General features: G+C 40.4%; 1 protein-coding gene across 5 annotated transcripts in view; it reads left to right on the top strand.

The window, feature by feature from the left end:
- Positions 1–14,516, top strand: part of LOC128807399 (fatty acyl-CoA reductase 1-like) — a 121,598-nt gene that overhangs the window by 42,877 nt on the left and 64,205 nt on the right. The window contains exon 1 of one of the 5 annotated variants that reach the window (XM_053977784.1): positions 527–582. The exons of the other annotated variants lie outside the window; for them this stretch is intronic. The gene's annotated coding sequence lies outside the window, so the exon portion shown is untranslated. Of the gene's footprint in view, positions 1–526; positions 583–14,516 lie in introns of those variants that run through there. 5 annotated transcript variants of the gene reach the window in all.

The following is a 14,516-nucleotide window of genomic DNA, read 5'->3' as shown; positions in this document are numbered from 1 at the left end:
TATGAGGGATTTCTTCTATTCCTTCTTGCTTTGTGGCCATAGAGGATCTGTTCCTACCATAAGTTTCCCAGTTCAGAAGACAAAACTGCAGGTTGGACTTAAAGGTCTTTTCCATTCTGAACAAAATTATGATTCTGTAAATAAGGGGAAAGAGAAGGAAGTGTTTGAAGGAAAATTAGCAGAGCATTGGCAAAATATTCACGAGGAGATGGAGAGGTAGTCAAAATTATTTGAGGCATCATGCAAATCCTGGGGAAAGTTATTGTATCTGTTATGATTGTCAAGTAGTTATGCTGGAGTACTTGCTGAAAAAAGGTGCATGAAATGTTCTTGCTGGGAGGCCAGTGTTTCACTGTGGGAAAACTTTGGCAGTGATACAGGACCAGCAAATTCTGGGTCTTTACTGTCCCTGCCTCTCATCCCACTGCTGCTTCACAACACCCTCAGCAGTGCTGACACAGCTCTTTCTCAAGCCACATCATAAAACAGTTCAGTGTGTTTGTTTAATTCACAACGTGATCCCACAAGATTTCTTCCTGCACATTTAAAGGGACAAGAAAAACATGGTCTGAGTTGCTAAAGGTAAGAATTTCTAGAAAACCTTAAAGCTACTGCCAAACCCTCTGTGTTTAAGCATAGTGCATTTTGGGTTTCGTAAAAGAGAGCAGCAGATAATTGGGATGAGTTTCCCTTGTGAATACACTGCATTGATTGTCTTATGCTTGTTGTCAGAGCTGAAGAGAATTGAAATTAAGGCTTATGAATGTACACATTTAATAAATTAATTTGCCCAGGCTCTGTCTTGGGCAAACTACAGGTAGTCTAAATCTGGAAGAATCAACCTGCTATTAGAAAATTTTTCTGTCATGTAAAAGATGATCTAAGAATTTCATTGTCATCTGTGGGCATTGCTGCTTGGTATGGTGATTAGAGCTGCTAATAGCTTTTATGGAGTGTTTGGCACCTGGCAATCCCACAGCCAGCTGGGAAGCCTGGCAGTGCAAAGGTGTCTTTCTTCTACTCTTCCTTGAGTTCATAATTTGACTTCTAGGTCATAGGTAATTGTTTTCATCTTCTGTCACTGTTTCTAAGATGATCTACTTGTTCTCTGAAATACTTACATTAAATTCTTTCTGTCCTGCTAAACACTGTGACTTTCTAACCTGAATTTGAATGCTGAAGTTTACTGAAGGGCTTGAAAATCTACAAAAATGCCTGGCTTTATTTTGTAAGAAATGGATCATCCAGTCTCTTTAGACTTGATCTCTTTATATTCTTTGAAGTTGGGATACACAGGATCACTCTATTGCATTTATTCTTCAGCCCCTCAGTTTGTATGTATTGACAGCAACCATTTTATCCTGTGTTTCTAGGAGATTACAGCTAGATCAAATAATTCCTGAGTAAGTATCATCTAAACAAGATTTTTTTTTTCTCCCAGCACAGATCACCTACCATCTCCTTCCTGTATCTATGCTTAAACTTCCTTCTATCAAAAGACTCAAGCTGCATTCCCAGACGTGATTTCTTTCCCTTCTGGTCATTAAGGACTGTCTTCCTTGCAGGATATCTCTGCCATTCAGTTGTTAAAATCCAGGTTTCTTGGACTGTGTTCAGTATAAGATCAAAGAGGAGGGATGTGGTGGCAGTCTCCCAAAACCTACACTGGCTTCCAGTGCAAATTAAGGCCACCTTGATGCACTGTTTATTGTGGCTTCAAACACCTTTCAGATAAAACAGGCATACTTGGGTTCTACTGTTTCTCTGACTGCCACCTTTTTTTCTCTTCTCATTCTGTTGGAAAGGGGTCAAGAAAGAGAATTGGCAACAATTTTAACAGAGTATCTCTGTGGGCTATGAGTACTCAGCCAGGAAAAAATTTCAGGAAGCCAAATACGCTGAGTTTCAGGCTGTTTTGTACTGGCAGGGTTGGAAGGGGGTGAGGGGGAGGGAAATATGTTGTTCCTAAAATAGCACTTTGTGCTACAGAGATTTCAGGAACTAAAATTTTGACCAGAGTGAAACACCTCTCCCGCTTTGTTTTTTCTTTGCTCTCATGTCAACAGAAAAGTTGTTTTATGCTGTTAAACAGTAGAAAAAATACTGTTGCTGCTACCATGTACTAACACCTACTACTTTCCTAAGAGGTGTAGTTGAGTGGGAGCCCTAATCTGTGTGCAGATTTTAGTTAATGTCTCTGTATTGCACCAAGTATCCTGCCTTGAAGACTGCTCTGTCAAGGTCAGTGTATGTTTTGGCTGTTAATAACAAACCTTTTTTCTTTCTTGTGGCAAGCCTAGTGGGGTTACATGCTACTTCTAATGTCCTTGCCCAGCTGAGCTGTGTATTTTGGCAGCAACTTTTCAGCCTGGCAATCTCTGTGTACCTCATGTCAGCCCTTCCTAATAGGATTCTAATCTGGATCTAAGATTAGCAGGAAGAAATCCAAGATGAGGGATGGCCAACAAATGTCACAAGGCTTGGAGAATGTGGACAATAATTCAGTTGGTGACACCAGCACAAGCCTTTTGGCTGCTGTTCAGAGAAGCAGGGATTTGTAAAAGTTGCTACACCGAGTCACTTAATGTTTATTTTCACAGCATCTCCAGAGTTTGGGCTGAGGACAGACTGATCCTGTGATTGCAGAGATCCAGGGAGCTAATAGACCTGGCTTAAGATGCAGGTCTTTTGTATTTCTGTTTGGCACAAATTAATTAAGAGAGAGAGACGTGGCTTATTCTGAATATCAAAGTTTAAAATATACTGAACAGAGAGGTTTAGATAGAATGTGCCTGCTTTGCATGTTTTCTTGTGATGGAGCTAGTGCTTCAGAGCTAGTACCATTTGCTTGATATTTCTGTCTTCAGACTGGGCTTTGTCTACAGGATCATGAGGTCATACAAAAGTTAGAGAGCATAATTTCTTGGAAAAATAAAAATTACTTAGAAAAATTGAGTAGTAAATTATTTTTTCTCAAATGATAAGGATAAATCGTTCCCTTTGGATGGGTCCTAAATATCTTCACTTCAGCACATAGCAATTTCCCGTCCCTGCAAGAATGGAAGGGGCTTAAAAAAGAGAATAATCAGGAGGGATATTTGTTTTGGTACCTCTCTGTGGTCCATGAAGCTTATGCAAATATACCAACTTTGTGTGGTCCTGTGAGTTTTCAGGGCATGCACATACTAGTCCCTCCAGAGGCACTACCACTAGATAGGCTGCAGGGATTGACACTGGATTGTTCCATGGGATTGGGCTTCCTGAGGCCTCTGAAGTCGGCACACATACCTCATTTTCAGGTTTAAAATCATCTCAAAATTGAAACTGAGTCAACTTTACTAGAAATAAGAAGGATTTCTTTATTTTGTTTATTCTTTGTTTTATAGATCAGGCTAGGATGAGATTGAAGGGTGGGGGAGCCAGCAGCAAACTTTGTGGATATTTTTCTTTATCATATAATTAATATATTGTTAAATATATTAAAAACTAATTAAAAAGCCTTTATTCTCTATAAGAACATGGAAATTTTGAATGCAGAGCTCCTTAAGGGTGAGAAGGAAGTTTGTGATTAAGGCAAACCTGTACACTAACTTGAATCTGGCACTGATTACAACAGGATTATTCAAGTACTTTAAACTTAATTCAGACTTTTCTCAGATGTTTAGAACCAAATCATCATTGAATTTCTTCTTTCGATTCCCGGCTTGAATTTCAGTGCACAGGGAATGTGTTAGATGACATTGGTATAGTCTGACCATCCTTTTCTGATGCTGCACTTATGTTTTATCCATTGCTGGCTGTTTTTGAACTTCTGTAAATGTGCCTTGTCATCTCTCATCAGCTTGTCTTCTAAATATTGGAGAAAAGGGGGAGAAAAGAATTGGTCCCTTTATGTGCAAAAGGAGGAAAAGTTTTCACTGTGCCAGCCAATAGGCATTTTCTTTTGACATTTTATTGTCTCTTCTTTCTGGAGAAGTGTTTCAAAGGCTCCCAGTGCTGCAAAGTGCTCTGCTGCCTCATTATTCAGAGCTGCTGATGTGAAGAGGAAAAATTCCTTAATGTAGCTTTCACTAACTCCAGGGAATTCTCTTTAGTTTCCTCTTCCTGCTCTTTTCTCTTTATCTGAAGAGTAAATGTTTGTGTTTCTTGGAGAACTTAGGGCAGAAAAATCTGCAGGCTGTGCTGCCTGTCTTCCACAGAAACCAAGGAGATTGTAGACGTATATTTTCCCTGCAGTTCGTGAGAAAATCTAATTTGAAGGATATAATTTTGGTCTTCTAAGTTTGGCTTCTTCCACCTATAGTTATAATTTCCCTCCTGAATCCACAGTTTTGTCTTTTTGCTCTTGTCACTGCATGGCAAAAAAAAAATCTAGCAGCAAACCAGAACCCATCAAGAACCACAACAACAACAACAAAATACTTCTTAAAATTAACATATGTGGTCGATAAAGATGAAATTGTAATACTGTAACAACTACTTTGATGAAATCAATGTATCTTACAGCATATATGGTGTTTCTTGCTGTTGTGCTCTTTCACTTGTGAAATGGATGTTGATTCTGATCCCTGTTGTAATGTGTAATGTGACCTAAAGAATCTCAAGGAATTAAATACAGCTCTCCAAAACACCAAGAAGATGTTTGGTTGGCACTGCATCATTAATTCATTACCAGCCCCTTAAATGGCTGTGTTTCTGATAATGGGAGTAATAAAATACTTGTTTACATTGTTTCTCTGGGGTATTTCAGAGATCATTAATTAAAGTGTATAAAACAAGGTTTGCACAAATACAGTCCTGCATTTAACAAAGCATTTTTAGCAGCAGGAAGAAGGGATAAACATTGCTGTGTTACTGGTGAAAGATTTTGTGAAAATGTTCTCAGTAGAATGAGTTCTGCATACTCCTAGCTGAGTTTCAAATAAGGGAAGAGCTGATGGGGTTAGAAGAAGAGGTGTTAATACATTTATAAGTGCAAATAACACCATTTCTGTGTTTTGTTGATACCTTCTTTAGAATCTGTCAAAAATTTAAAAAATCTGTCATAAAATATTATGGCAGTGGCTGTCAGATGCCAAGAAATGAGAGGCTCTGGGTCCATTTCCTATTGAACTCTGTCCTGCTTGACCAAAGCCTGCTTTGATCAGCACCCATGCTAGCTGACTGTGTTGCAGCTATCCACAGCAGGCCAGTTGGCAAATTCCATGAGAAGGGTGGATTTTCCAAAGCATGTGAGGAGACCCTTATATGTGTTTTTTAATTTTGTTCATCTATTGGGCTTGGTGTTGAGGAAACTGTTTTCTGGGAGAGCTCCTTTTCCACTTCATCCATGTTGCAGATTGCCAGGATATTTCCCAGGAGTAGTTTGGCTCCGTGTGTTTAGAGATCTCAGAACTACTTGAAGTTTGAAGCTGGTGTAGGTAATTCTGGATGTAGCATGGTGAGGAGATCTCTTGGATTGGCACTCCCAGTTCACTATGAGGTGCCTCCTGGTAGAAGCTGAATGGAAAGTTCTCCCAAAACACCCTGACTCAGATACTAATCAGAGTTCTACAAACTCTCCTCTCTGCTGGTCTTTCTTTTTCTTTTTTTAAGGTACATTTTGCAGTCACAGCATCCAAGACATGTTCACCATGCTCAGTGGGTTTCCTTCAGTTTTCCACTTTGATCAAACAGTAGTTTACTCAGTCTTTACTCTGGAAATCCTAGCAGCTACCTTGGCGCTTTCTCTTAATACCTGGTTTGCTTTCATTGGCCAGTGAAGGTTCTGGCTTAGTTGGGATGATTCTCTATTCCCTGTCACAGTTTCCAGAGAATAAGGCCTGCCTGCATGCTGTGCTTGAGAGCCCAGTGGAAAACAAAACTTGCAAACTCTTAGGATAATGTTTGCTGTTGAAAGGAGCTGAGGTGAAGCCAGTAGTCTCGCTGGGCATGTCATCTCTTAAGCTTTTATTCCCTTGGCCCTGAGCTATCCCACATCCTCAGGAGAAGCAGCAGGGATCATCTGTGCATGTAACTCCATGGTTCTCTTGCTAGAAGCACTATATCAAGGATTAAAGAGGTTGGGAGCGCATCCAGACAGGGACAGTCAGACAAAGCAGTGGGAAAAGTCTACCCAGAGTGGTGAGGTATAATGGGAGGTAGAAATATGCAAAATCTGGGACATGCCTTGTGTCTCACTGGCTCATATCTTAAGAACTTGTACACTTTCTAATTTTTCTCCATTATACATAGAAAGTCTATTTTTTTTTTACTGCTGTCTTTTTCTTCTTCTGCTGCATCTCTCCAGAAGCCCACAAGCCCCATACCATTGTCTCCATTACCCTTTACCAACACTCCTACTCTGGATCCTTGTGGGAGGAAGCAGCTTCCTAGATTCTCCTCACTGTGATTTCTTGCTTTTCCAAGGGGGGAATGAGGTGTTTGTCAGTCCATCATATCTGCACAGTAAGAGTCATGACAAAGCAACAACCAGGCTGGACCTGCTTCAGGTCTGCTACTGGAGCTTGCCTTTGCACCTTGTGCTGCCTCGTTATTCCAGTGCCAAAGACTCCAACAGCAAATCTGTCAGTGTGTTGGGATTCTGATTCCAGTAGTGCCAGAATTGTCTTCAGCAAAACAGGGGATACAGGGAGTTACTGGAGACCTGGTCACAAGTGCTGATTTCCCAGCTTGCTGCAGAATTAGCCAGCTAGCAGTGTGCAATAACCAGTGTAAAATTCCCTGTGGATTTCCTGAAATTAAGTAGGCTATGGTCACACTTCTTCCCTGCTCCTGAAGGGTTCAGTCATGCTCTGGACAGAACAACTTTGCCAGGTGCTATCAAATACTCAAAGCCTAAAAGATAGAGAAATGTGGGGGGAAAAAAAAAAATTCTTTTTGTTTGTATTCAGCCTGAGGTTTGGGTCAATGATGAGGGAAAAGGCAAAACTGTTGTCTTTCCATTGATAATGTTCTCTTTCAGGTCAGTTAAAAAAAACCCAACATGCAGGAATCTTAAATATTTGGCTTTGAAAGTATATGTCTATATATATACTTTGCTATGAAATTAATAGTATAGATTCTCACATTCATCTGGTCATCCTTCTAAGACTCTTCTTGGTGGGAAATATTTCAAGCATTTTTGTCTTTCAGCTCCAAGACAAGAGTAGGGTTCTAGACTGTAATTCGTAATGAAACCCCAGTATAAAACTACTCAGACTGCTGAGCTTGGCTTCCTATTGGAAAGAAAAATAATTACAGTTACTTAGTTAAGCTTAAATCTGTGCCTGAACACAGCAGGTAATTTTTTCTACTCTGTTAGATCTGAGAGCTAAGGTGTGAAATGTCATTTTAGCTTGCTGTTACAGGACTGCAAAACTTCTTAGTGCAGTCACCACAGCTACTGTATTATCTGAACTCATCAAGACATTTCTCTCACAACATGCCAAGAGCTTCTCAGCTGATAAGTTTCCTCTGTCTTACAAGGAAAGTATGAACAAATTCAGATGTTATGGAGGGATAGAGGAAAAGGATTATTTGCCCTGTTACAGCTTACAAAAGTTCACAGTGTGAGGTATTCCATAGCCACTGCCACTGAGGTCTTGATGACCCAAAAATCGATGAGGCTCAAGGAAAAAAGCAGTGGGCAGATTTTTGTCTATAACCTAAAAACAGTGTGCTATGCATGTACTGCACAAGAACACACATATTCCTAAAGAAAAGGCTCCAGTGAAAGACTTTATGCTCTGGGAAATCTGGACAGACTGAACTGGGGTACTCTGTGGGCATCAGAAACTGGGAATGGTAAATACATGTATGTTTGAATCCCTACAGCTGTCTTGCTTTCTTTCAGCTTGTATTATTCACCTAAATATTATTTTGCATTTGTTTTGAAGCTTAATATAAACAAAAATATACACTTTTAGTGATGTATCTGCATTGGAGTACAAAGCTACTTGAATTTTCTATTTACATATTCCACTGGACATAGCTGTGGGGAAAAAAGTTGTAAAAATAGAAAAGTTATGGCTTAGATAATTGTTTGTTTTTAAAAGCATGGTCATTAGGAGGGTCATCATTTTTACCATATTCCTGTACGTTGTCCTCAGTTTCTTCTTTTTTTGTTTTTTTTTTTTTTTTTTTTAGGTTTTCTTATGAAAGCATAGAAATTCAGTTTCAATTGATTTCATTAAGACTTTGGAGTGTTGTGCTTGTATATTTACCTGACAGGAGCTCTGGATGAAGTGACAGTAGAGAAAGTCTCAGGAAGGCAGTCTCTTCAGCATTCCATGGCATAAATTTACTTATTAGATAATGATCAGTGATATTGGTTTACTTGGATCAATATTGCTGTTGACTCTAAATGTTGAGTGATCTTAGACCATTCTTCTTTATATCATGACAGTGCCTTTGTGAAGAACGTGGTTGCTGAAATCACATAAGTATTTGCACTGCTGCTGTCAATCACCACTTCATTTCCATTGTTATAGAAATGTAGGCAGTTCTTAGGCACCCAGTCCTTTTTGGTGCCATTATGGGATAGTTTTCTATGAGTGCTGGAATGTGGAAATTGGTGGGGAGGTAGCAATCCTGCAGCTGCTGTCTTTCAGAGCAGCTGTGCTAGTTGGACTTTTGGAAAAGTGGGGCTTGGGAAAAAAACCCACCGAAACACCTCAGCCACTGGTTACCCTCAAATTGCATGTGAGTATTCTTAAACTGGCTCAGCCACAGAATCATTTAGGTTGAAAAAGACCTTAAAGACCACTGGAGAGAGAGACTGGAGGGTGTTGGTGGCTGCAGAGCTCAATGTGTCTCTGCAGTGTGCGAGTGGGCAGTGACCCCACCCCTGTGCTGGGCTGAGCCCCCAACGTGGGCAGCAGGGGAGGGGAGGGGGGGATTCTGCCCCTCTGCCCTGCTCAGGTGAGACCCCCCTGCAGAGCTTCCTCCAGCCCTGGGCCCAGCACAGGAAGGACAGGGAGCTGCTGGAGCCAGTACACAACAGGCACCAAGATGATCAGAGGGATGGAGCAGCTCTGCTGTGAGGAAAGGCTGAGAGAATTGGGATGGTTCAGCCTGGAGGAGAGGAGGCTCTGGAGTGACCTTAAAGCTGCTTTTTAGTACATGAAGAAGGCCTATAAGAAGCCTGGAGGGGGACTTTTCACGTGGGTAGATAGTGACAAGGGGAAATGGCCTTAGGCTGACAGAGAGTAGGTTTAGATGGGATGTTAGCAAGAAATTGTTCCCTGTGAGGGTGGTGAGGTCCTGGCACAGGTTCACCAGAGAAGCTGTGGCTGCCCCATCCCTGGAAATGCCCAAGGCCAGGTTGGATGGGGCTGTGAGCAACCTGGGCTAGTGGAAGGTGTCCCTGCCCATGGCAGAAGGTTGGAATGGCATGGTCTGTAAGGTTCCTCCCAACCCAAGCCATTCTGTGATTCTATGCTTCTAACACTGCCAAGTCCACTGCTTAACTGTGTCCCCAAGTGCCACATCTACACATCTTCAAACACCTCCAGAGTTGGTGACTCCACCACTTCCCTGGGAAGCCTATTCCAATGCTTGATAATCATTTCAGGGGGAAAAAAAATCACAGATGTAATAAATGCTGGTGCCATTATTTTTGATGGGGGACAAGGATGAGTAGTGGAAAAGGACAGAAAATCTTTGTTAATATGTTAGCTGCTAGATCCTAATAAGAAGTTACCAACTGAGATGTCTAAAATAAAATTAATTTGCCAGACAAGCCTGTTATCACACAGAGTTAACTCCTGACTTCACTGAGACCTCCCTTGTGCAGTGCTGGGATGCAGAGTGATTGGTGTGCAGTGGGTATGGCAGGGGTTTTGATTTAGGGTTTTGCGACAGGACTGCTGGTTGTAGAGATCCTAAGAGGAACAGCAAGAGGAAAGTGGCTGTGAAGTGTGAATTGGGGAATGATAAGGGAAAGGATTGCCTGCAGAAAAGCTCTGATGTAGGATGTCTGCCTTTAATTATGCTTGAGGCAAAGCAAAAAACCCCTTCTAGTTCTGATCTATGCTTTGATCCTGTAACCTGCTCAATGGCTTTGCAACAGCTAGCTTTAAAAAAGGGGGACAGTGGATACATATACTGGATTATGTGATGCAGAAAGGGGCCTGCAGAAGCTGCACCTTTGAAGTCTCTGGTAGCTGCTCTTCTTACCAGATGGATAATTAAATAGGGTTGAGGCAGAATGCATTGATATTTGGGCTACTGAAAAATATTTGTTCTTTAAAATCCTACAGGACACATGTAGGTATGTCCTGAACACCATTGCCTTGTCTCAGCTTTAAAATGTTGCAGGCCTGTTTTCCTTAATTTTGGAGAAAAAAACATAGTGAGACTGATTGAGACTAAATAGGTTTCACTAAAAAATCAAGAATCTCCTCCTGCATTGTGTTGCATCAGTGGCCCTTCTGTTTTCTTCTTTTTTCTCTATTTCTTTGTAGTGGTCAAACAGTTTGTACTACTTGGGAAGGTCAGAACATTTGTGAAGCTGTGTAGATAATGCTTAAGCAATCTGGAAGTTCCAGCTTTTGCCCACATCTGTCTTGGGGGCAGGTCTTTGTCCCAGCAGCCACAATTCCCAGAAATTTTCATGTCTGTCTGCCTGTCATGTAGCGTTCAGCAGTTTGCAGGATCCGGCTGTGCATGCTGCTTGTTGTCTCCAGCTCTTAATTATGCTGTCACACTTCCCTGTCTCTTTAGATTTAACTGCTATAAATTAAAATGGATTGCGAAACTGGTGTGGTTTTTCAAGCCATGAAGGGTTTCCGGGAGCAATGAGTTTCTCCTTGCGTGTTGCTTCTTGGGGATACTGTTACGGATTTGAATTGCTCCTGTTGGCAAACAAAAAATGATTTGAAATGTATTAGCTAGAGAAAAGTGATTTAACCTTCAGGCTTCTAACAGCAACATTTATATTTGTTGTAAATTGCTTGAAGCAAAATCTCTTTTGCAAAGAGGATTATCATCAGGAGTTCAGTCTGGGTGTAAATGTGCCCATCTTTGAATTGCAGGGTTTTATTTCTTTATGCTGCATTAGCTTCTATAGTGCCTGTACAAAGGGTAGATTATGACCTTCCTTTTAATTCTGTAGCTAAGTGAGAGGAGTTTTATCTTTATTGTTGCTGTTAGGTGACATTAAATAACTGTGGAAGTTCAACAAACCATAAGGAACTCTTAATTTTTCTGTAGAACAGCCATTTTATCATCCTCTTTGCTTCATTTTCTGCCACCAGTAAAATCTCCCTGACTTTATAGGCTACACAAATCTCTCTGTGCCTAAAGACCTTTGGTAATGCATTATGTAACTTCAGTGCCTCCTTGCTGGTACTTTCTGCTTGTTTGTGTCAGCATCGCTGTTGTCACAAATGGTGTGCAGTGTTGAACTACAGCTATTTTCTGCTCTGATTCACTGTTGTTTCTTACTGAAAATGCAGGAAATATTTTAAATCCAAAGGCTCAAATCTAAGTTAATTCACGTTAATCCTTGTTGAAACGTTGGTCATTGCACTGGAACTTTCTGGTCGTGAGTTTGGTCCAGAAAATGAAATTAAAGGAGCTAAGTGACCTTCTCCTGCTGTTACTGAGGAGCCAGGAGTTAAGTCAGTATGATGTAAAACAAGTCACTATTTCAGCTATTTCTAGCATACATGGTGTGTATTTATTTTCTGATGATTAAACAAGAAATAAATGCTTTCAGGCAAAAAACATGTATTGGAAATGATTGCTTTTATGTATTACAATTACTTGCCTACTTTGGAGAGTCTCTGTAATACATCCTGGAACAAAATGTAAAAGAGAAAATAATTTTATGAAGATGTATTGTTCAGGCATCCCCAGTGTTCAGTCCATTTAAAACTCATAAAATAATTAATAGACTGAGGAAGTAAATTGATGAGACTGAAATAGTCTGTGCCCACTTTATATTGCTTTTTCTGACCTCAGCTATACATGTTCTCTGAAGCAACAGGAATTTTTCTTTCTCTATGTGTTCCAGATTAATTATAACTCTTCTAGAATCCTGATTAAAGAAAACTGCCTTATGTATGATTGGATATTTTCACCCAAGAGGAAAAAATTATTTTCAGAAAGTGGCCAAAAATCATTTTGTCTTAAAGGACTCTTGCTGTATGTAGTTTTTTTCTAAAACTTACTGCTTGTCATTAAGTGTAATTTTGGTTGAAGCTGGTTCATTATGTTGAATATGATGTCTGAAAGACTTGTCTGAAGAGGCTGATCCTCTTCTTTATGGAAATTACATCCCTGCGTAAAGTTGTGCAAGAAAAAGCTCATCAAAACAAGGAGACATCAGAGAGACCATTTTTGAATCTGAATATACATTTGTAGGCATATAGTCCTTTGCTCTTGCACAAAGCGAATTTTTTTTTTCCATTTTATGCAGTCAAGTTGAAAAGAAAAATATCTCAACAGATAAGATTCTGAAATGGCTGCTGTCCTGTTTGAACAGGGCAGTGATCCAAGCCATACTGAAATATTCACCTCTTCCAGTCCACCTCCATTGCTCAGTGAGGTTCAGGTCCACGTTTCCCTTCCCACCACTGTGGCTCTGGTAGCAGCCGACTCTCTGCGTCACATCATTGCAATCTGGATGCGGATTTGGCATCACCAAAATACATGAAAGCTGAGGATGTGGAGTAGTTGTTCTGTTAAATATCAGCTCAGTTGTATCTGCTCTTGGTGGGGGAAGTTCTCCTGTGCTTTTCAGCTGAGGATACAAGGATTGTCTTTTGCAGGAGGGAAGTATTAGGTTGGTAGGATTCGGATTCCCACCTTTCCCTTTGCTTGTCCTTTGGCACAGGATCATGGCTTTGTTTGTAACGCAGCACTGTAGCTCGTCCTTTCTGTTTGATCCAGAGGAGACTGAGAGGCAGCAGTACCCTCAGAGCAGCTTGTGTACTTGTGTCTGCAGAAGTGCTCAGTGGGATTCCTGGCTCGTGGGTTTTTCATGCTCTGGCTGGAGATGAGTCAGCATCAGAGAGATTTGTGCTGCTGCAAAGATGCTGCCCTCAGTAATTCAGGTGGCATCAGAGATTACTTTCCTGCTCCAGTTAGTGCTTGAAGCATCTGAGTTGCCTATATAATAGTCACTTGAACTGGGCTTCAGGAAGCTCTTGCATGGGCTTTTCTCCACAATTCAGTGGCTTTCTCACCTCCAGTCAGATTTGGAAGAGCCAGGAACCTCAGCCTATGAAATAATCTTTATCCTTCTTTACCTCACTAAGTGTTGTCTCCCTGCAACTTCTGACCATAGTTCAAGTAGTTCTACCAGGCACTTAATGCCTTGTAGTTTAATTGACTGGAAAATAGTCAGTGCTCAGTATTGGCTATTTATTCCTTAAGATGAAAGGCCAAATATGACCTTCTGCAGGAAACAGTTTGAGTGCAAAAAGCCAAAACGGTATGGACGTATTTCTCCCCACTTTGAAGTAGACCTCCAAAGGGTCAGGTCAGCAGGCATTACTTGGGTCACACACTTTGACCTCAGAAATCCTCTGGTTCCTTAAAATCTCCGTATGTTCTTCAGTACCTCCTTTACAAAGGCCTAGCAAAATCAATGAAAACAGAAAAATCAATCACACTCTTAAGAATATAAAAAAAATCAAAAATAGTAGTACAAAATAAAAAAATTCAAGATTAAGTTGAAAGGAAAATATCTTATCAATCCTGAATATAAACTGGAATCTGCCTTTGAGCCTGGAATGCAATAAAAGCCTCTTTAAATTTGCTTGAACAGTGGAGATTCAGGGATCTGTCTGAACATACCAAATTGCATCATTCTGACTTTTGTATCATGATCTCAAAATATGAATTTGTTTGTGTGTATTAAACAAATCCACATATTTTCTTTCCTGATAATTAACATGACATCAGATGGGTACAAGATTTTTATAATTTCTTCTGAAGCTCACTTAGGAAATAGAAAAATAAATGTACTGCAAAGAGACATGAATCTGCTCCCATAACAGGCAAACACCATCTCATTCTTCGTGGCTTTTTATTGTGAATGAGGCTGAGTAACTGGATCCAACTCTGAAATTTGCCCTACTAACTCTTAGGCTGCCTAACTTGGACTGCTTTATTGTGGAAAATAGGAAGTTGGGATTTTTCTTCCCTTTTCTTTTAACCCTAGGAGGATAAGCCAGTGATCAAGAGTACCAGTAGATTGCCTTGAAAGTTTGTTTTTTGAATTGCTATGTTTGGTACTTCCATTTTCATCATACAGGAATGGCTTGGGAGATTAAATTTTTGGGTTTTTTTGGAATGGTCTCAGACTAGATGGAGAAGAACTGTCAGTTATGTGCATGTAGTCCTTGTCAGAAATGCTTAATGAAACATGGCTGCATGGTTAATTACAGGGACACTTCAAAGTAGTGTGATTTATTTACTTTACTATTCTAGCAGGCATTGAACATCTGGCCACAAGAAATGAAGCCCTTTTTAGATAACTGAAGCAGGGAACCCAAATGGAACAACATAATAAATTGATGTCTACA

Source organism: Vidua macroura, chromosome 5, assembly GCF_024509145.1.
Source record: "Vidua macroura isolate BioBank_ID:100142 chromosome 5, ASM2450914v1, whole genome shotgun sequence".
Classification (NCBI taxonomy): domain Eukaryota; kingdom Metazoa; phylum Chordata; class Aves; order Passeriformes; family Viduidae; genus Vidua; species Vidua macroura.
The sequence above is the reverse complement of the archived record's forward strand: the minus strand, read 5'-3'. Positions and strand labels throughout refer to the sequence as shown.